Raw genomic sequence first — 21,987 nt, forward strand, 5'->3', positions numbered from 1 at the left:
GGAGACTTGTGTGTTCATCAGCAATGATATTGCTGATGTATTTCAATGTGTCAGGGAGAAGTCTCCAGGTAACTAGAGATATGGGCCGGCCTGGTTACCTACAAACCCACCCAGGGGTGTGATTAAGAGTGTCATAATAAAGTATTTATGTGGCTGTGTGTAATAGGACCTTTAGTGAGGTCATAGCCATGTGATCACCTGTGGGTGTGGTTATGGACCATATAAGGTACCTGAGGTCTGGTCACATGAGAGAGAGAGAGCGCATGGATCTGATTGGGCCATGTGGAAGGTCCCGGTAGGCCTATGTGGAGGAAGGTGTGCTACCTTCCTGAAGACCACGTGCTGAGGCTGCTGACCTGGGGAGGCCTATGTATATTGGCTGTATGTAAGGAAGGATAAGACTCCTTTGTTTTGCTGAGGCTCCAGGACTAAGCCAGAAATAATGGACACTTATACATTCGCCTGAGCTAAAGGCTATATCTTATGTTATGTACTGGTTTATGGGTTATGGAGCAATAAACCCTATTAACTTTCAAAGGAACGTGCCTCCTGGTTGTCTCCCGTCGCACCTAAGCGAGTTGAATCCCTAATATATATATACACTCACTGGCCACTTTATTAGGTACACCATGCTAGTAACGGGTTGGACCCCCTTTTGCCTTCAGAACTGCCTCAATTCTTCGTGGCAGAGATTCAACAAGGTGCTGGAAGCATTCCTCAGAGATTTTGGACCATATTGACATGATGGCATCACACAGTTGGCGCAGATTTGTCGGCTGCACATCCCTGATGCGAATCTCCCGTTCCACCACATCCCAAAGATGCTCTATTGGATTGAGATCTGGTGACTGAGGAGGCCATTTGAGTACAGTAAACTCATTGTCATGTTCAATAAACCAATCTGAGATGATTCGAGCTTTATGACATGGCGCATTATCCTGCTGAAAGTAGCCATCAGATGTTGGGTACATTGTGGTCATAAAGGGATGGACATGGTCAGCAACAATACTCAGGTAGGCTGTGGCGTTGCAACGATGCTCAATTGGTACCAAGGGGCCCAAAGAGTGCCCAGAAAAAATTCCCCACACCATGACACCACCACCACCAGCCTGAACCGTTGATACAAGGCAGGATGGATCCATGCTTTCATGTTGTTTACGCCAAATTCTGACCCTACCATCCGAATGTCGCAGCAGAAATCGAGACTCATCAGACCAGGCAACGTTTTTCCAATCTTCTACTGTCCAATTTCGATGAGCTTGTGCAAATTGTAGCCTCAGTTTCCTGTTCTTAGCTGAGAGGAGTGGTACCCAGTGTGGTCTTCTGCTGCTGTAGCCCATCTGCCTCAAAGTTCGACGCACTGTGCGTTCAGAGATGCTCTTCTGCCTACCTTGGTTGTAACGGGTGGCAATTTGAGTCACTGTTGCCTTTCTATCAGCTCGAACCAGTCTGCCCATTCTCCTCTGACCTCTGGCATCAACATGGCATTTCCGGCCACAGAACTGCCGCTCACTGGATTTTTTTTCTTTTTCGGACCATTCTCTGTAAACCCTAGAGATGGTTGTGCGTGAAAATCCCAGTAGATCAGCAGTTTCTGAAATACTCAGACCAGCCCTTCTGGCACCAACAATCATGCCACGTTCAAAGGCACTCAAATCACCTTTCTTCCCCATACTGATGCTCGGTTTGAACTGCAGGAGATTGTCTTGACCATGTCTACATGCCTAAATGCACTGAGTTGCCGCCATGTGATTGGCTGATTAGAAATTAAGTCTTAACACACAGTTGGACAGGTGTACCTAATAAAGTGGCCAGTGAGTGTATATATATATATATATATATAATATATCTTACCATATATACTCGAGTATAAGCTGAGATTTTCAGCCCATTTTTTAAGGCTGAAAATGTCCCTCTCTGCTTATACTTGAATCATTGTCCAGGGGGTCGGCGGGGGAGGGGGAGCGTGGCTGTCAGATCATACTCACCCCCTCCTGGCGTGGTTTCTGCAGCCCCTGCTTCTCAGATGGTCTCTGGCCCTGTGTTCAGCAGTCACGTGGTACCGCTCATTAAAGTAATGAATATGCACATAATCATTACTTTAATGAGCGGTACCACGTGACCGCTGAACATTGGAAGGAGCTGCCGAAGACCATTAGAGAAGCAGGAACTGCAGAGACCGCGCCAGGAGGGGGGGAGATTATGACAGGGGGAGCATATGTGATATTCACCTGTCACCGTTCCATCACTGCGCGCTGCTCTGTCCTCCCCATCCTCTGGCTGTGACGTTCAGGTCAGAGGCCGTGATGATGTAGTTAGTGCGCGCCCTCTGCCTGAACAGTCACTGCAGAGACCCGGAAGACAGCGGAGCGTGGCGGTGGAACAGGTGAATATCGCAGGTGCTGGGGCCCTGAGCCAGCGGCGACTCCGGCAACTGGCCCCCATAGCGCGCCGGTGCCCCCGCCTGCTCAGGACATCGCTGGCCACCAGCGATGAGGTGAGTGTCATCCTATTATTTATTTATTTTTTTATTCGCAGCAGCAGCATATGGGGCATATTCTATGGAGCATCTTATGGAGCCATAACCTTTTATGGAGCAGCATATGGGGCATATTCTATGGAGCATCTTATGGAGCCATAACCTTTATGGAGCAGCATATGGGGTATATTTTTCTATGGAGCATCTTATGGGGCCCATCATGAACTTTATGGATCATTATATGGGGCTCTTGATTCGATATGGATATTCAAAAACATTTAACCTACTGATGTCTCAATTAATTTTACTTTTATTGGTATCTATTTTTATTTTTGAAATTTACCAGTAGCTGCTGCGTTTTCCACCCTAGACTTGTACTCGAGTCAAGAATTTTCCCAGTTCTTTTTGTGGCAACATTAGAGGCCTTGGCTTACACTTGGGTCGGCTTATACTAGAGAGTGTACAGTATGTGTATAGGTATGTTTTTGTATATGTGTTTGTGTATATATATATATATATATATATATATATATATATATATATATATATATATGTGTGTGTATGTGTAGATATGTGTGTGTATATATATATATATATATATATATATATATATATATATATATATATATATATATATATATATATATATATATATAATATGCTTAAGAGCCTGGCGCTGCCTGGGCATAGTAACTAACTGTGGTTAGTTATAGCAAATTATAATTATCCTCCATCCCATAGTCCTGTGCCCATATACCCATCATACATATCCACGATCCAATAGGCCCGTGCCCATATACCCATCATGCATATACTCCATCCCATAGTCGAGTGCCCATATACCCATCATACATATACTCCATCCCATAGTCCCGTGCCCATATACCCATCATACATATACTCCATCCCATAGTCCCGTGCCCATATACCCATCACACATCCTCCATCCCATAGTCAACCATTATGACATCAGTGAGCGGCGGGGCTTGCAACCTATGATGACATCAGTGTCGCCATGGCAACCATTATGACATAATGAGGGGCGGGGCTTGAGACACACACACACACACACACACACACACACACACACACACACACACACACACACACACACACACACACACACACAATACTGTGGTAGCCATAGTGGGTAAGTGTGCCTTGAATTTAGAATAAATAGCTAACATTGCCACCACAAAGTACCCCCACACCATCACACCTCCACATCCTTGCCTCATGCTGGGCACCACATATGTAGAAATTATGTTTTTACCTTTTCTATGTCTCACATAGACATGATGGATGGTACCAAAAGTCTTGAATTTTGAATCATGAGACCACGGTATAGATTTCCACTAATTTAGTGTCCATTCCTTGGGTTGCTTCGTGTGTGGTTTTTTTTTTTTTTTTTTTTTTTTGGTTTTTTTTTTTTTATCCTAAGTAGTGACTTCCTTCCATCAATTTGACCATAATGACCTGCTTCTCAGTCTCCACAGGTTGATGTTGAAATGTGTCTGCTACTTGATGTGTGTGCATAATTTATGAGGGCTGTTATCTGAGGAGTTGTCATTTTGTCGTTTCTGAGGCTTTTAACACTGATGAACTTATCCTCTGCAGCAGTCGTAATTTTTGGTCCTCTTTTCCTGGGGTAGTCCTCATGAGAGCCATTTTCATCACAGCAATTGCTGGTTTTCATGACTTGGGATGCCAGAAGAGGCTTTCAAGGTTCTGTCAGTTTTCTAGATTGACTCACCATCTTAAATTAATGATGGACTTTCATGTCTCTTTACTTGAGTAATTGTTGCCATAATCTGCCTGATAACTTGTCAAATAGACTTGGCAATGAAACATAGTTTTGAAGGCTGAAGAAAGACCTTATGCCCATCTAGTTCAGCCTATTTTTAGTGCAGCTGTTCTGCATTGTTGATCCTGGGGAAGGCAAAAAACCCACAGAGTAGAAGCCCATTTTCTCCATAGGTTAAAAAATTCCTTCCCCCTAAGCTGGGTCAACCATCTACCTAGAATATTCTGTTATTCGTAACCTTCTATACTGTTACTCACAAGAAAAGCATCCATTCCTTTCTTAAATTCATTCAGTGAGTTGGCCATCACCACTGGACTGGGTTCCAACACTGCCTCTGCAAAACACATCTGCTGGTCACAGACACTTTCTGAAGGTCAGTGATTTCACAAATAAGCTCTTGACTAGGCATTCCTGTTCATTGGAAGCCATTCCAGGTGACTACCTGATGAAGCTGCTTAAGAGACTGCCAGGGGGTTGTAAAGCTGACAGCATAATGAAAGTCATGTGAGGTCTCTAAGGTTTAACATAAATTCTGGTTTATTTCACATGAGTCTCTTTACTTCTTGTTTCCATATGTGTCCCTTTTGTAGATATGCTCCCTTCGCTCTGAATCCACAATGTGCACATTCCAATTAAAATATTGCAAGATCAAGTGTGTCCAAACCTTTGACAGATATACATTAATAACCTAGTTTATTTATGCATATAGATAGATTGTATTCACATATACACAAATTACACATACTCTGGATATAATTTGTGAACAAAGTACTTGATTGTCTTTTCAGGAAGCGAAGAGCTGTATAATGGGGCTATCGTACTAATAGACGTTACTGTGCAGCATTAGCTATTGACAGCCTTTTTTTGTGTGAAACAACTCATTGTTATTCCTAATGCGAATCCATGCCTAGACAAAGCTGAGTAGTCTCTTCTAAAGAGGAACTTGGAGGGTCCCGAGCTTAGAGCGGCTCGGACAGGTTACATAGTAGGCTTAATGCATGCACTGGCAGTGTGTCATATTACAGAAACCAGTACATTTGGTGACTTCCAACCTGTAAAGTCTCAGAACCATGTTACCATTTGGAACTTACAGTATCCTAATATAATTTGATATTTTAGTTAGTCGTATTCCTTTATTGTTTAGTATATTTTGATACTTGTGGATTTGTTGGTCATCTTCAGTATGAATTTCATATAACCTTTATTTGTGCCTATTATCTTTAAACAGAAGTTAGTGGTTCATGGCTTGGAGTAAAGATGAATGGATGCCCTTTTAAAATCTCATAAAAAAACGCAAGTTTTCATATATTGTAACTTAAAGGGATGATCTGAAATCCAAATTAATTTTCATCCTAAATCCCTATCTATTTAATTCTATAATCGAAGCTATTTTATAATATACTTTAAGTAAAAAAAAAAAACCCTATCCTTCACTCCATATCTAACTGCTTTTCTTTTTTTTTTTTTTTTAAACTTCCTTTTTGATGACTGTTTGTTTGAGAATCCCTATACCTTCTCCTTGAAATGAAATGAGGAGGATGTGTGCTAACAGTACAGCATCGGACTACCTATGGCTGCAATGATGGAGAATGATGTGTGCTTGGCTATCGGGATGGCTGCCATATCAACCATCTGGGTGGTGAGGTCACTTATACATGTGGCGGGGATGGCATGTAGAGAGTGCATGGATCGCACAGTGAGATTCAGTACATCTGGAGCGCCCTCAGACAGGGCTAATGGGGTACTCTGTACCGGGCCGTTTTCTTAAAGAGGCAGTGTCATAGCGGCAGTGACCCGGTCCGTGGCCCTGGGGCTCCAATGGCAGGGATAGTATTTACAAGGGGATGAGAAGAAAGCGTTTTTGTGATAAGAGTTCGTGACGCCACCTATGGTTTCTGGTCAGAAGCGACCAGTGCTGCGGGGCAGATCCACTGGGACTGATGGTATGGCGCAGCAGTGTTGGAGTAGTTCTCCACAGGCAGAGCTGTTGTCCCAGGGCAGTTGTAATTGGTCAAAAGATGTAATGGTTGCTGATTTTATATGTAGCAGTGCTGAGTGAGTGTTGAGGCAAGAAGTCAAAGGACACAGTGAAGTGCAGTTCCAAAGCTTTACTCAGATTCTAATGCACACAGATGCCCGCTTAGTACTATGTTCTTCAGGTAAGGGGCTCGGTCAACTCCGTCAGATGAAGTGCACCTTTCCAGCACTCCCTTCAATATGTGCTTTTCCTGGGCGTCTCCACAGTGCTGCTTCCCACTTGCCTTCCCTTCCAGCACCTCACAGTCAGTGTCCCAGGCCAGCTGCCGCGAATCCTGACAATGTGACCCACTACGTTTCCTTGATTCTTTCTGGCTGCCTTTCCTGAGAAGATAACTGTGGTAGTTGGCTGTGGCCCCTAAAGTTGCCACAGCTATCGGCTTGCTAGCTGAGTCCTGTTGTCCACTAGGCTAGAGGCCAAGACCCTTCTGCGACCTGTATTCTCCCCCACCTGACGTCCGTCAGCATGGAACGAGCCCCACGGGGAGCACTCTCCACCCTTGCCTCTGGGAGAACCCCTTTTCGCTCCAGGGAACTTCATTTCAAAGCCCAGTACGTCCAGCAGCTCCTCCTGACTAGGAGCTGCTGCAGACACCTCCTCTCACTTCCTCCCCCTAAGGGGAAATGTCTTAACTTTCTACAGTTCTCCTGCTCTAAACCTAAGCTACACCCTTCATGAACCAAGCTGGGGTCATATAGGGTGCCCTGCTGTTCTAAGTGTGTGGGGGATGCAGGTGTCTCCATCTTACCTGGGATAGTGGGATACTACGCCTCTGGCTGAGGTGCAGTACCTTTGTGGCGACTGAACCCTCAAGGGTGCCACATATATCTCCTCTGTCACTGTGCGATCTGCACAATTGCAGTGCGCTCGCTTGCTGGCTCAGATGGGCAGTAATGAGCCAGTAACAGAGCGCACTGTCGGTGTGCGTTGTCAGAATACCCTGCATGCAGAGACCAGTGCCGCCAGCCAAAGTGATGTAAATGCCACAGCCTCTGCCCTCTGATGAATCCTGGTATGCACTAGGATTCTCAAACAAGCGTCATCAAAAAGGAAGTAGGAAAATAAAAAAAGAAAAGCAGTTAGAGTAGTTGGGGAAGGGTAGGGAATTTTTAATAAAAGCATATTAGAAAATAGTTTAGATTATGGCATTAGATAGGGGTTTAGAATGTAATTTGTATTTTGAATTGCCTCTTTAACATGCAGTACTACCATTTTTGGCCATGTTCTTATCTTTGTTAACTTTTTTTTTTTTTTTTTTTTTTACTATTTTCTTCTATTTACATCTTCCTCTCAGCATTTTTGATGCTTTTTTTTTTTAAGTTCAGAAAAGCTCTGATTCTACACTTAAAAACCCTACTGATTACTTACGTACATTTCTTCAGACTCCTTATAGAAGGAAATAAACACCACAAAAACCGCGTGTCTAAGAATATTGTAGGCATTTAGTTTTCATAAAATCACATCCACTGTGCTTAGGCAGTTAATCTCAGCAGATTTTCTCTACAGAAAAAAGTTGTAAAAAAAACGACAGTATTTATGCTATGTGTGAATAGTGCTTAGAACATTCTTTGGGTTGCTTTCTATTTTCTGAACAGACTAATGCACAGCAGAAAGGGAGCACGGAGCATCTGTCTTGGGCAAGCCTGCCCAAGACAGATGCATATTTAACCCTTATAATATAAATGAAAAACTTTTGCTTGCAGGGTGACAATTTTATAGATATTTATTTTGAAAGTTTATTCCTATAAATATAGGCTGCTTGCTCAGTGAAGCAAATGATATGCTATATATAGAGGATACCTCTTAAGTGGAGAAAAAATATTGTGTCAATAGCTTGGGGTATTAACTGTATTATATGACTTGCTAATTTCCAAATCTGAGCCCCACATGATTCCCCCCACCTCTCGTGTATTTAGCAAGGTGAAGAAATGTTCAATTACTGAGCTGTAATTGGAAAGTAAATTTCTGCAGTGTGGTGTAATTGAGAACTATAAGGGCCTCATGCTTCATCAACATAGACTAGATTAAATCTACATCTAATTTCCCTCACTGAACAGTTCTTTTCTTAGGTTATTTCAGAGTGGACTTTTGTGAATAGCTTGGAAAAAGAATAATTTTTCTAGCTTCTCACCTGCATTTTTCAGACTAACTTGACCGATCCTCCAAAATATATATTTTCAGCTTTCAGTAGAAAATTACCGCAAGTATCGTTAGAATAGGTCAGCTCATCTGAATTGTCAAGTGCAGAATACAAGTGCTTCTCCCAAAATAAGAATATCATAAAAAAGTTAATTTATTTCAGTTCTTCAATACAGAAAGTGAGGAAATAGAGGTGGACGCCAGACTTATGGAAATAACATGGATTTATTCTACAATCTGGGATCCAGCGTATCATCTGATCGGGGCTCAAAAAAACAAAATACAGCCCCTTCACCTTTACGCTCGGTTGCCATGGCTCATGCCATAAATCCGAAATACGCACATGCAGCAGCCAAATACTTTATTTTGTGTTTTATTTCTAAATGCAGTAGATATTGTAATTTTCAATAAATTGCATGTTCTAGAGCATGATTAGAGGGATTTTTAATAAAATAAACTATATAGCACAAAGAAAATTCCTGATGGCAAGAAACACAAAGCGCATAGAAGGGAGCAGTTTGCGTGGGTGTATGTGGGATTCCGATAAAGCAGAGATGTAAATGCAGAGCATGAGATGTCTACTTTATTTCATTAGCTCTTTGCAGTGTAAGGTGGTGTTCATTGTTTGTTTGATTTTTTTTTTTTTTTTTTTTTTTGCATGGGGTTTGGTGCAGAAAATGTACACTTATGAATTCTAAAATGTGCATAATCTGCGTACAAAAAGGGCTGCATTGTTTTCAGTGACAGAACCACAATTCCATTTTGCTCAACTCTGTTTTAAAAACAGTGGTTCAGAAAATAAAGAAAAGAACAGACCGGATTCCTTGTGAAATCTGCACTAAAATTTACATTGAAGGTAAAAGGTTGCAAAAAAATAAGAAAAAAAAAAAAATGCAACAAAGCAAACTGCATTGACATCCTATGTGGACTTCTGACTTGGATTTCTCTTGAAAACCATATAGGATTTTACCATCTAATAAAAGGAAAGAGAAAATTTGTAAACACTTCTTCTTTTTTTTTCTTTCTTCTGTCTCCATTTTATTGAAGATGAACTTGATCTAAATCTGGCATTTTGCAACACTTAAACAGCTCACTAAAGTTTGTTCATGCCTTTTGCTTGTCTGGATGTGACAATCAGGACATTATTGCCATTACTAGTGTATGGGGCCCGGTGAGCAGAAGGGGTGGGGGGTGGCCGGACTGGATGAGTCATTGCATAAATGGTCTGGCAGGCAGTTCGATGGGAACTGTTAGGGTATGTGCACACAGTGCGGATTTTGCTGTGGATCCACAGTGGATTTGCCTTAACAGATCCGCTGCAGATCTGCAGGCATTGTACAGTACAATGCAAATCAATGGGATTTCAAAACCACAGTGCACATGCTGCGGATTTTTCCGCGTTGATTTGCTGTGGTTTTAAAACCGCAGCATGTCAATTCTTTCTGCGGATTCCGCAGCGGTTTGACACCTTTTCCATTGTCCAGGTGTCAAACCGCAGGGGAAAACCGCTCGCAAAATCGCAGGTCACTTTACCTGCGGTTTTACCTGCAAATCCGTGTGGAAAAATCCTCAGTGGAATCCGCACTGTGTGTACTCACCCTTAATGTGTGATTGGTGAGGAAGTGGAGCAGAAGTAGCGCTATTCCAAGAGTGGCTGGTGGGACTATGGAAGGTTTGAGGGTTGGAGGTGGAGCCTCAAGGGGGCCCAAAAACCAGTCCATAAAGTTTTATCCAGTATACCAGTGTGTAATGAAAATTGGTAACTGCTCATTTTTTATAGTTGTGTTAAGACACAACACTTGTTAGGCTTTAGAAAAGAGATATTCCAGCTGTTGCGGCTCCACTGGTTCGTAGATCCAACGTGGTATTGAAGTAATGGAGAATGTGAGTATTCTGCGCTGCTGGTTTCGTATACACAATAACAAGCCAATATGCAGTATAAACGGTGCCAGTGTGATTTTATTTTCAATGCATGTAAAAGTTAGCAAACCACTTTTTTAGGAGAACCACAAAAGAACTTTTGTGGTAGTCCTGAAGAAGTAGTTTGTTAACTTCGAAACACACTGGCACCTTTTGTACTGCATATTGGCCTGTTATTGTGTATACGAAACCAGCAGCGCAGAATACTCACATTTTTCACTACTTCCAGTCCGGTGACCATAGTTAGAGATGTGACTAGTCCAGCACAGCACCAGTTTTTTTCCCAGCTGCCCTATAGGGGATTAACAGGTCTGTCGCTCTGGATCTTTAAAATATGTTTTGTCTGATACGATCTGTTGCTTTTCAGAGAAAAACATACCTTGCTGCAATTGTGCAGCCTGACTCTGATTCATGCGCACTATGGTTTGGGCAGCATGAGTCAGATGACCATATCCCATTAATCATTAGATGCACAGGGGGCACTAGAGGCATTTTGAATATTTTGCATCTGTTCACATTGGCTTTTGTTTTACAATGGATCCGATTAGCCTTCTAAATATAACCAATATGGCTGTGGAAGAGTGGTGGACACCCATAAAATATAAGCTAATGAAAATGTGGACAAGATTCAGGTTTTAAAACAATAGATCGTTTTTTCAAAATAGCTTCCTTGTAAGTCAGAGGATTGGGTCAGAAGGATCTCAAAGCCTGTAATACTCCTGTAGGTTGTTGTGACCTGGCCCACTGCATAGCCATATAGTGGGATACATTGCCTACCATTAATAAAAAAAAAGAAAAGAAACACAAATTGCGCCCAGTCCATCTTATAGGAAATGAATTAGACTTATCTTTCCTACGAAGTAAAAACATGTTGAGATCTTAAGGCCAAGACTAGATCTAAAAACACTCTTGGCATTCACCGAGTGCATAATGGCCTGTGGGCATGTCGGAGGCATAAACCATATACAACATACAGATGCAAAAAAAAAAGAGACGTGAGCATAGTCTTACATAACCTTAGTGCACCACAACATATTGGAATTTAAGGCTTGCTAGAATTCACAACTACTGCTTTGAATAGTTTACAAACTGACCACTGAAATGTGATTTAAAACCTGTTTGTGTTCTGGAAAAAAAATCGTCAATTTTTTTTTCATGATAATTCAAAATAATTCAGCAATTTTCACACTGGCCACTGGGGATTTTTTAGACTCCTACTTCCTGTCCTTTCAGGAATAGTTTTCAGCAGACTCATTATCATCAGAGGCAGGATTACTTATAAGGCTTCTAGTCAGAGTAGATAACACAGGATCCACCAATCACAATAGGAGAATGTCACAGCTGACCCTGCGCAATGACTTTTGCACATGCTCATTATATACCTTAAAACAATACAAAAGATAGGATCAGGATCTGACTATTGTGGCTATGTACTTGAGTTGTTTCCTGAAAGAAAGAGAAGTTGCAGTCTAAAAAGTCCCAGTGGCCAGTGTGAAAATTTGCATTTTTTTTTTATAATTTTTAATACAACTCATTTTATACCTGTTTTTTTTCCATATTCCAGTGTATGCCAAGCAATTTTGCCAGCAAGCTGCCCTTGTTACATAAATGTTAGCAACGGCTGCCCACATTCACCGTCACATGCATGAGATTTTGAATCCTAGCGTCACTTTGAAGTGATTATTCCCCAGTAGACATTGAGTGTAGTCAGATGGTGCGGTGCACATGGGAAGTCCCAGGCCTAGATGATTTCTAGGCATATGGCACTTGCCTCCAGCACATTTCAGTCAAAGAATTAATTTCCCTTTTGGGATCTGGAAAAGGAAGCAGTAGATGTTCTTTTAATACAGATTCTATGTGGACTCTCCTACAACTTGTGACTGGTGTCACCCATGTGGTTTTAGTGGTAAATTTAGCTATGGAAACACATGATTACAGCATTCCAGCCTAATCCTTTGATGTTGAGTGTTCCCTTTGTTCATTTATCTGTAGCAAATCGAATTTATATATGTGGGTGGATGCGCCTCAGTTTCTGTGGTTGGGGGTCATCTTAGATCCAGTAATAACTGGAATGCAGAAAATAGCTAGACGTATTTCTAGAGTCACTAATCTGCATATGTGATGGGTGTGTGGGGATTCATTGTCCTATTGGGACCAAGTTAGATAGCCTTACCCAGCTTTGGATGTAGGATACACATACATTTACAAACTTATATTGATTCGGGCTGACCCACCAGTGAGATACTCTAGACCAGGGTTCCCCAACTCCGGTACTCAGGAACCACCAACGGGTCATGTTTTCAGGATTTCCTTAGTATTGCCAGGTGATAATTACATTCTGGACGGGCAAGATTTCCATCACCTGGGCAATATTAAAGAAATCCTGAAAACATGACCCGTTGGTGGCTTCTGAAAACCGGAGTTGAGGAACACTGCATCTAATGACTGAACCCAGTTTCAATAAATTTTAAGGGGCTTATATGCAAAAAAATAGCACAACCTTATTAGTAAGTGTTACAGGGCATGCATATCTTTAAGTATGGACCACCGTAATTATTTTCGCAGGCTTGCTGACGGTACTATTCTCTGAAGCTGTCCTTATGTATTGATGAAGCACCGTACGTGTATGGTGTTGCGTGAGGAATACTGTGCTACCCAACAGCGCTGGGCATGTATGGTGTGTTGGGAAGGGGTAACCTGTTATTGTTATGCTGCCTGTTTTATTTGTACGGGCTGCTATAGATATTCTTGTATGGATGGTCGGCAGTCTTGAAGAAATTTTACTTACCACAATGAGTTGCACATGATATAAACAGTTGCTTATCTGACATTGCAGAAAAGCCAGACTATAATGTGGCGGTCCTACCGGATGTATATGTTGCACTTAAGCAACTAATGGCGGATATTTTAATAAACCAATGTTTTATTTTCTCTATGGCTTATAAATATAATTAGATAATTCAGTTTATACTTTTTTTTTTTTTTTTTTTATTCTTTGCATTCCCCCATGCTTTTGGCTAAGACAAACTTCCCCGAAAAAAACATTTTTAGTTGAATCTGATTTTCAAATAATTTAATAGTATTAACTTAAAAAAAACACACACAAAAGCACTTCATCAAATTTATTAGAGCTAAAAGGCAAAAAAAAAAAGCGGATATTTTTAGAATGCTAGCTGATCTGAAGGTGGATGTTTCACATGTGGACTCTCAAGTTCACGGTTTCTTCAGTGTTTCTCAATGTGAATTGCACAAATGTGGTTTATTGGGCACATGTGATGTAAATCATGCAGTGCTTTTTGTCATTTCTGGTTGGGACATGTCATGAATAGCTTGTGTGCATGAAGCTCAGAACATCGGCCTAGGAGACACTCGGCATTTTTCAGCAGTAACCTGCCCTTTCTGGATGGGGTTCATGTTTAGATGAATTTACTTTTCATTTGGATGGGGCTAAGATGCAGTACCAAATGTTTGTATTTGCCTGTACTTTTTATGATTTCCCCATAAATATGCACTTTTAGCCTTTGGCTGCTCGTGCATTTTTTTTTTTCTTTTGAGAAAAAGGGAAATCAACCACTCCTAGAGTTGTTCTTCCGTGGAAACCAAGAATCCGGCATATTGAAACCCAACATGCCCCATCCTTCTTTTGAGTGGTTAAAGAGCCCCTGTGAGCATTAAATCGTCAGATGATCATAAGGTTGGCAGGTTTTATCAAGTCTCATGGGCACGAGTACCATTTTGTTTGTAGTGTTGGATTTTTTGGGGGCAGTAGTAGGTCACTACCTGAAATTTGTGGAGTTGATTAACAGGCAAGTGGAAATGAATGTATGAGTGTGCCTCTGGCAATATTTGAGTAAGCCTAGTTATAAAAGTTACAGTAGGCTGTGCAACTCATAGATGATTTATTTGTATGACTTGGACTGTTCTGTGTCTGGTTGTATTTCTCTGCTTTAAGCCATGGTCTTATGGTTATGCTAATCATACTCTGGTCAGAGTTTGATCAGCGCGTGAACCGATTTTCTCAGATGAGAAGATAGGGTGAAAAAAGTCTCCATCTCCATTCTGTCAGTCCATAAAAAATCGGATTGTACTCTGTCATCCAAATGCAGTCCATTTTTTTTTTTTTTTTTTTTTTTTTTTTTTTCCAAGGACTCATTGACTTGCATGGCTGTCTGCAATCTGAAAAGCTGGTGAAAATCATGCTGCAATTTTTTTCCTTGGTTAGACCTTTTTTTTTATCTTTAATTTTTATTTTTTTTAAGCTCCTAAAACATCTTTTCAAGTAACTTTTATACATTTTTATAGTGAAATAACTTTTTAGTTTTATTGGCTTTCCCACTGGGGAATATTAAGTGCTTGATGCGAAAATAGTTTGCATGTCAAATGGACATGTGATACATAGATGTACAGCTCCGCTTATAAAGGATACCTTGTAAACTCGTGAGAAGAGTTTGTCACGTGTAGCAGAAATGTTTCTGAGGGTCTTGGACAAGTCACAGAATTATACTTTTTTGCTAGAAGCAATAGAAGGATATTTTATATTTAGCAAACGATTTATGGCCACTTTGATCATAAATTAGTGTGCCAGTAGTTGGTGCGGCATAGTTGCTTTGCCATTCTGAAATGGGTCACCAGACGTTGCAACCATAATCAGCCGTTTTAGGATGCAAGACAGCTATCTTTGGTCAATCCATGATCTTGTACTCTGTGTTACACTTTTATTGGGCAATTTGTACTTTTGATAATTTTATTATTGTATAGCTAAAGTACTATTGGTCAATCCAAAAGGTTAATAAAACCTGTATGTTTAACCCTTTCACGTGACAGCATGTTTTTTGTTTTCGTGTCCAGGCCAATTTTTGCAATTTTGACTCGTGTCACTTTGAAGTAGTAGTTTTGGGACGTTTCAATGTGTTCCAGTAATTCTGAGTGTTTTTAACTGGAAATAATGTACTTCATGATGGTGGTAAAATTTGTTTGCTCTGACTTGCATTTATTTCTGATAATATTGGAAATTTGATGAAAATTTCACAATTTTCAATTTTTTTTTTTAAATTTTTATGCCTTTAAACCAGAGTTATGTCACATAAAATAGTTAATAAATAACATTTCCTACATGTCTACTATACAAGAGCAAAATTTCTGAACCTATTTTTTTTGTTAGGAAGTTAGAAGGGTTAAAATAAAAATTGATAAACAATTTCTCATTTTACCAACAACATTTACAAAACCAATTTTTTCGGGACCACATTGCATTTGAAGTGACTGAGGGTTCTTTATGGCAGAACATACCCAATAGTGACACCATTCTACAAACTTCACCCCTCAAACTGCTCAAATCCACACCCAATAAGTTTTTATTAACCCTTCAGGTTCCTCACAGGAACTAAAGCAATATGGAAGGAAAAAATAAGTTTTTCTTTCTTTTTTTTTTTTTTTTCTCACAAAAATGTAACTTTAGCCCCAAATTTTCCATTTTCACAAGGGTAGCTGGAGAAAATGCACCATTTAAATTTGTCGTGAAATTTCTCCTGAGTACGCGGATATCCCATATGTGGTGGAAAACTACTGTTTGTGAACATGGCTGGGCTCAGAAGGAAATGAGTGCCATTTGATTTTTACAATGCAAAATTGGCTGGAATCAATAGCGGATGCCATACGGAGTTTGGAGAGCCCCTGATGTGATTAAACAGTGGAAACGCCCACAAGTAAACTAATTTTGGATACTACACCCGTCAAGGAATTTTTCCCACAAATTGTTATTTTAGCCCTAATTTTTTTTTCACAAGGGTAGCAAGAACAAATGAACCATACAATTTGTTGTGAAATTTCTGCGGAGTACACCGATACCCCATATATGGTGGGAAAACAACTATGGAGCGCTAATTTGGCTGGAATAGGTTGTAGACACCATATCACATTTAAAGAACCCCTGACATGTCAAAACAGAAACCCTCACAAGTGACCCCATTTTGTAAACTTCACCTCTCAAGGAATTCATCTAGTGGAGGAGTGAGTATTTTTAACCCACAGGTGATCCACAGACTTGTATAACATTGGGATAAGTAAATAAAATATTACCATTGAACTGAAATGTTGCTTTGACTCCAAATTTGTAGTTTTGAAACACGGTAATAGGAGAAAGCAAAGTTCAAATTATTACGCAATTTCTCTTGAATGTTTCAATAAACCATAAGTGGTTGAAAACTACTTTTGAGGCACAGTGCAAAGCTCAGACGGGAAGGAGCGCTTTATTGAAGTGCAGATTTTGGTGTTGTGGTTTGCAGGTGCCATATCATCTTTTCAGAGCCCCTGAGGTGTCTGGACAGCAGAACCCCCCCATAAGTGACACAGACAAGAAGAAAAGAAATGGAGCACTCACCCGGTCTTTCTTGTGTAATGGCTCTGTCTGGCTGTACAGGAACATGGTCTGATCATACCACATCTCCTGGGCAGGGGAGGAAACAGGAGTATACAGTCAGTACAGCATGGGATTACAGCTGATTCTTTTTGTGAGGTAAAACATTTCACGGTCTGTTTTTAAACAATGTTTTACTTCATAGAAAAAATAATCTGTGATCCCATGTTGTCCTGTCTGTACTCTCTTTTGCTTCCCCCCTGCCCAGGAGCTGTGGTATGATTATACCATGGTTCTGTATGGTCACACACAGCTGTGGGGAAGGTGACTTGACGGACAGACTTGACTGAAAGTAGGAGGGAACGGTTGGTGCACTATGGACGGAGATTGACAAGGACAGCAGGGTGATAGCTGGGAAAGACAGACAAGAGAGTGCAGTACCTAGAAATGACCACAAGATGGCAGGGGGAGTAGTTCAGGACTCAAACAGCAGCTTAGGGCTTGAGAAACACTTAGTCATGGGGGGCAGGGAGATAGGAACCCAGGAGGGGAATTTCCGGTGAGAGAGGGGATAAATAGGACTGGTTGGGGTTCCAGGCAGGCTAGTCCCGGGAGGAGCTCGACTAGGGGACTGACAGGAAAGACAGGGGGGTGGCCCTGACCCGATGGACCGCAGGACAGACGAGGCACCGGGGCTACCGATTGGACAACGACCTCGAGCAGGTGAAGTGCTGGCGGTAGATTGGTCTAGGACAGCCCGAGCAAAAGATCCGCGAGGGATGTTACTTCGACTGGAGGAAAGGTGCAGGTACCCGGGCCTGGAGACGGAGAACTGTAAGGCTGTGTGCACACGATGCAGATTTGCAGCGGTTCCGCAGCAGATTTTACCGCGCAGAAACGTTGCATATCCGCATTGTGATGTACAGTAGCCTTAAAATGAATGGGGAAAAAAAAAAACGCTGTGCAGACGCTGCGGATTTTTCCGCGCGGTTTTCCCGCGGTACAAAATCCGCATCATGTTACTTTTGTGCGGTTTTCCATCTCCCCTGTCACCAAATCCGCAGGGGGAAAACCGTAAGAAAACCGCATGAAAAATGGATCAAATCCGCAGGAAAAATGCAGGTCATTTGACCTGCGGATTTCTTCCATTCTGCGCGGAAAAATCCGCAGGGCTAAAAAGTCCGTCTGCACACAGCCTTAAGAGGCTGTGGTTCGTGGTTGTGGTCGTCAGGAAGATGACTAATAAAATCCGGAACTGTTACAACTGAACTCTGCCTCCGTCTTGTCCTTGCTTCGCCTGGTGTCTGTGTCGTCCAGACTTGGTAAACAGTGGACCACCACCCAATCCTGGCCCCTAGCACACACAGCTATTACACAGTACACAGCAGGGACACATTTATAAGATTATTTCAGCACAGGAACATTTTATTTGAACACATCCAATTGTGGAAATTATTATTATTACACGATCTAGTGATTAAAATGAACTTTTGTTCATGTGAAAACCCCTTAGGCTGAGTTCACACGTGGCTTTTTTTCGCGTTTCCGCAGCGGTTTTAACCGCGCGATTTTGCAGCGAAAACGCGAAAAATAAGCATCCCATGCATTCCTATGGGATTCCGCAATGCTGTGCTAATGCTGCGGTTTTTACCGCGGCGGAATCGCTTTGCGGTAAAAACCGCAGCATGCTCATTAATTTGCGGAATCGCGGCGATCCCGCACCCATAGGAATGCATTGTTCCGCTTCCTTCCTGCATGTGGCTGTGCACACCATGCGGAAAGGATGGTACCCACGGTCCGGAGGAGAGGAGACTGTCCTCCGGGCTTTGGGTACCATATCCCTGTAAAAAATAGAATTTAAAAATAAAAAATATTGTTATTCTTACCCTCCGACGTCCCGCGCAGCCGTTCCCAGTAATCCTTTGCGAAAATGCCCGCGATGGCGTCCGTTCTCGCGGGATCGCGAAGTCTCGCGGTCATTCGCGTGACGTCATCGCGAATTACCGCGAGACGTCGCGATCCCGCGAGAACTGACGTCATCGGGGCATTTTCGCAAAGGATTACTGGGAACGGCTGCGCGGGACGTCGGTGGGTAAGAATAACAATATTTTTTTTTTTTTTTTTTTTTAGATTCTATCTTTTACTGCTGATGCTGCATAGGCGGCCTCAGTAGTAAAAAGTTGGTCACACTTGTCAAACACTATGTTTGACGAGTGTGACCAACCTGTCAATCAGTTCTCCAAGCGATGCTACAGATCGCTTGGAAAACGCTAGCATTTTGCAAGCTAAATACGCTTGCAAAATGCTAGTTTTTCCGCGGGAAAATCGCGGGAATTTAAAATGCGATTTTTCCCGCGGACTGGAATTCCGGAATTCTCGCGGTAATTTCCGCGAGAGTTCCGGTACGTGTGCACTTAGCCTTAAAGTGTTTCTGCAAAATGTTCCCAAAATAAAAGATGCACTTATTACATTGTGTAAGCTCCCATCCTAAAAAAATAGACTGACTACCTTAATGAAGGCCAATGAATGGTTAACTGGACTTAGCAAAGTATTATGCAATGTACTTAACCTTTATAATATAAAAGGTAATGGGATGTGTCTTTTTATCTCACTACAATTTTTTTCGTTTAACTATCTAGTTTAGAGGCAATAAATCTAGAGGTCCAAAACAACCTGCCTGACATGGCAATCTTTATATGAATCGTGAAAGACATGCATCATAACACAGAAGAATTTACTGGTCAAAAGCCTAGTCAAACCTGTCCAACAACTAAATTAATCGGAAACTTTCACCCACAGCTCCTACACAAGTGATGTTCATAGTAGACCCTCTATCTTGTAGGTTGTATCTGTACAATGAAATGCTATTGTGCATCGCTATATCTCCAACTGTTACTCATTTGTAGCAGCAATGTATAGTAGAGGTTCTGTGCATTATGGACACTAGTCCACTTCCTTGACCAAGATGTGGTGGAATAAGTAAGGCTATGTGCACATGGTGCGGATCCGCAGCGGATTTGGCCCTGCCGATCCGCAGCAGAACTGCAGGTGATGTACAGTACCATTCTAGCCTATGGAAAAATGAAACCGCTGTGCAGACGGTGCGGATTTTTCCGCGCGGTTTTGCCTGCGGTTTCAAATCCGCAGAAAGAATTGACATGTCATTCTTTTCTGCGGATTCCGCTGCGGTTTGCCATCTCCCCCATTGTGGAGGTGAGAAACCGCAGGGTAATCCGCAGGTAAACCGCAGATCTTTTGACCTGCGGATTTACCTGTGGATTGTGCAAAATCCTCGTGGAAAAATCCGCGGGTGAATCCGCACCGTGTGCACATAGCCTTAGTATTTTGAGGTCAAACATACTATTATCAAGATACTCATGAACATTATTTGTGCAGGGCCTATACCATGCTGTTAGTTTGAGCTACGAAACATGCAGTTGGGCTGGGAATTGGTGTTGTAATATGGATGAGAAAAGACTGCTGAAATGCAGAGATGTGAAATTGCCTTTTGGTTGATAATATGACAAGATTGCATAGCATTTTAATAACGCAGACTTTTGCCGGCAGCTCTGTTAAAAAATAGAATACTACATACATTCTTAAACACATAGTTGGAAATACCCTATAATTGTAACAATTTATTCAGAATTTCTTGTGGAGATTGCATCAGGGTGCACTTAAAGAAAAAATAACAAAAAAACATTAACTGTTGCTTAAATTACATTTTTTAAAAACTTTTGCCAAAAAAAGAGCGAAAATGACCTTAACAACCAACCAATAGCCTGGTATTTTTGCCAGGTGGATAATGTAAATGTCATACAGAATTTTGGACTACTGCAACTGCATTAGCTTATATACATGTAGCAATAGGAGGGGGAAAAGAGGAGGAATAGATATCAAATTATATACTCTTTAAATTCATACTTAGGAAAAAAATAACAGATTTAACGGACTCTGAAAAGTGAAAAATTAAGTTTAACAGAAGGATGCTGCAGCACTCTTAAAACTGCTAAGGTATGGGGGCATGAACCATCAAAAGTTTTGTTGCAGATAGGTAACAGGATCACCAAAAATATGTTTAGAAAAAAAAGATTGACATTAAGTGTCAAAGATTTGAGAAGAATCAAACTTGAAGTGACCAGGACCCCATTTATCCTCCAGTGCTATCATATGCCAGAACTGGAGCCTCCCTGAGTGCCCAGAAGAGCACGGTGTTCAGTGCTCAGAGATACAGCCAAGGTAAGGAAGGCTGAAACCCGACCACCACCGAACATGAGACATAAGTTGAGATGTCAAGAAATATCTGAAGACCATTTTTGAAAGGTTTTTATGGATTGATAAGATGAGTGACGTTTGACAAACTTGATGGTTGGACCCGTAACTGATACCAGCAAAGTGGAGATGGGATACTGCTATGGGTTAGTATTATTAAAGTTAAGCTGGTTGGACCTTTTTCATGTTGAAGATGGATTCAAAATCAATTCCCAAACCTACTGTCGATTTTTTTTTTTTTTAAGACACTTTCTTCAAGCAGTGATATAGGAAAAAGAAAAGCCTTCATCTTAAAAAAAGAGCAGGTTTCTCCTTGTGAAGCCTGTAATGACAGACATTCTGCTGTCAATGGTCTCAGTCCAGACCTGGGTATAATTAAAAGTGCCTGGATTAGAGCAGATCGAAGTGTGACTGCCATCACTACTTCAGCTTTCATCACAACATCTAGTGTGTGTGTGTGTGTGTGTGTGTGTGTGTGTGTGTGTGTGTGTGTGTGTGGAAGGGACAGTACAGCATAGGTGACTGCCCTAAGAAAGGAGCTGTGCAAGAAGTGTTTGTAATGAGGCCTTTAAGTAAATTAAAACAAATCTGTCCTCTACAGTATAATGGACAACACCTTTAAATTATTGCGGTAGTGCTTTGACGTGTTGTTCAATTTGAATAGTTAGGCTTATTGTGGATTTTTCATTGTAAATTAAAATTCAGTGGTCCCTAAAGTCACAATATAATTTTTGCTGTTGTGACCAAGTTTAGTTGAAAACCTCACTAGAGCAAGTCCTCCTTCAGAAACTTGTACAGAATACAAAATATAGAAATATTAGCCATGTAATGCTGTACTGTAGAGAGACTCTGCGACACATGTACTTCAGTGATACCGGTGTATAACTAATGAAATGCCCCTTCTGCATGGTTGGGTCTTTCAACTAGTCTCGCATGCTGCGAAGCCAGCTGTCTCTAGCAATGAATCTTAAATGAGAATT

General features: G+C 41.4%; 1 protein-coding gene across 1 annotated transcript in view; it reads left to right on the forward strand.

Moving 5' to 3' along the window:
• The window catches only part of RASA3 (RAS p21 protein activator 3), a 285,794-nt gene that overhangs the window by 71,999 nt on the left and 191,808 nt on the right, over positions 1 to 21,987 (forward strand). The window lies entirely within an intron of this gene.

The sequence above is a fragment of the Dendrobates tinctorius genome, unplaced genomic scaffold (assembly GCF_039654945.1).
Source record: "Dendrobates tinctorius isolate UK_male_01 unplaced genomic scaffold, ASM3965494v1 ptg000117l, whole genome shotgun sequence".
NCBI lineage: Eukaryota > Metazoa > Chordata > Amphibia > Anura > Dendrobatidae > Dendrobates > Dendrobates tinctorius.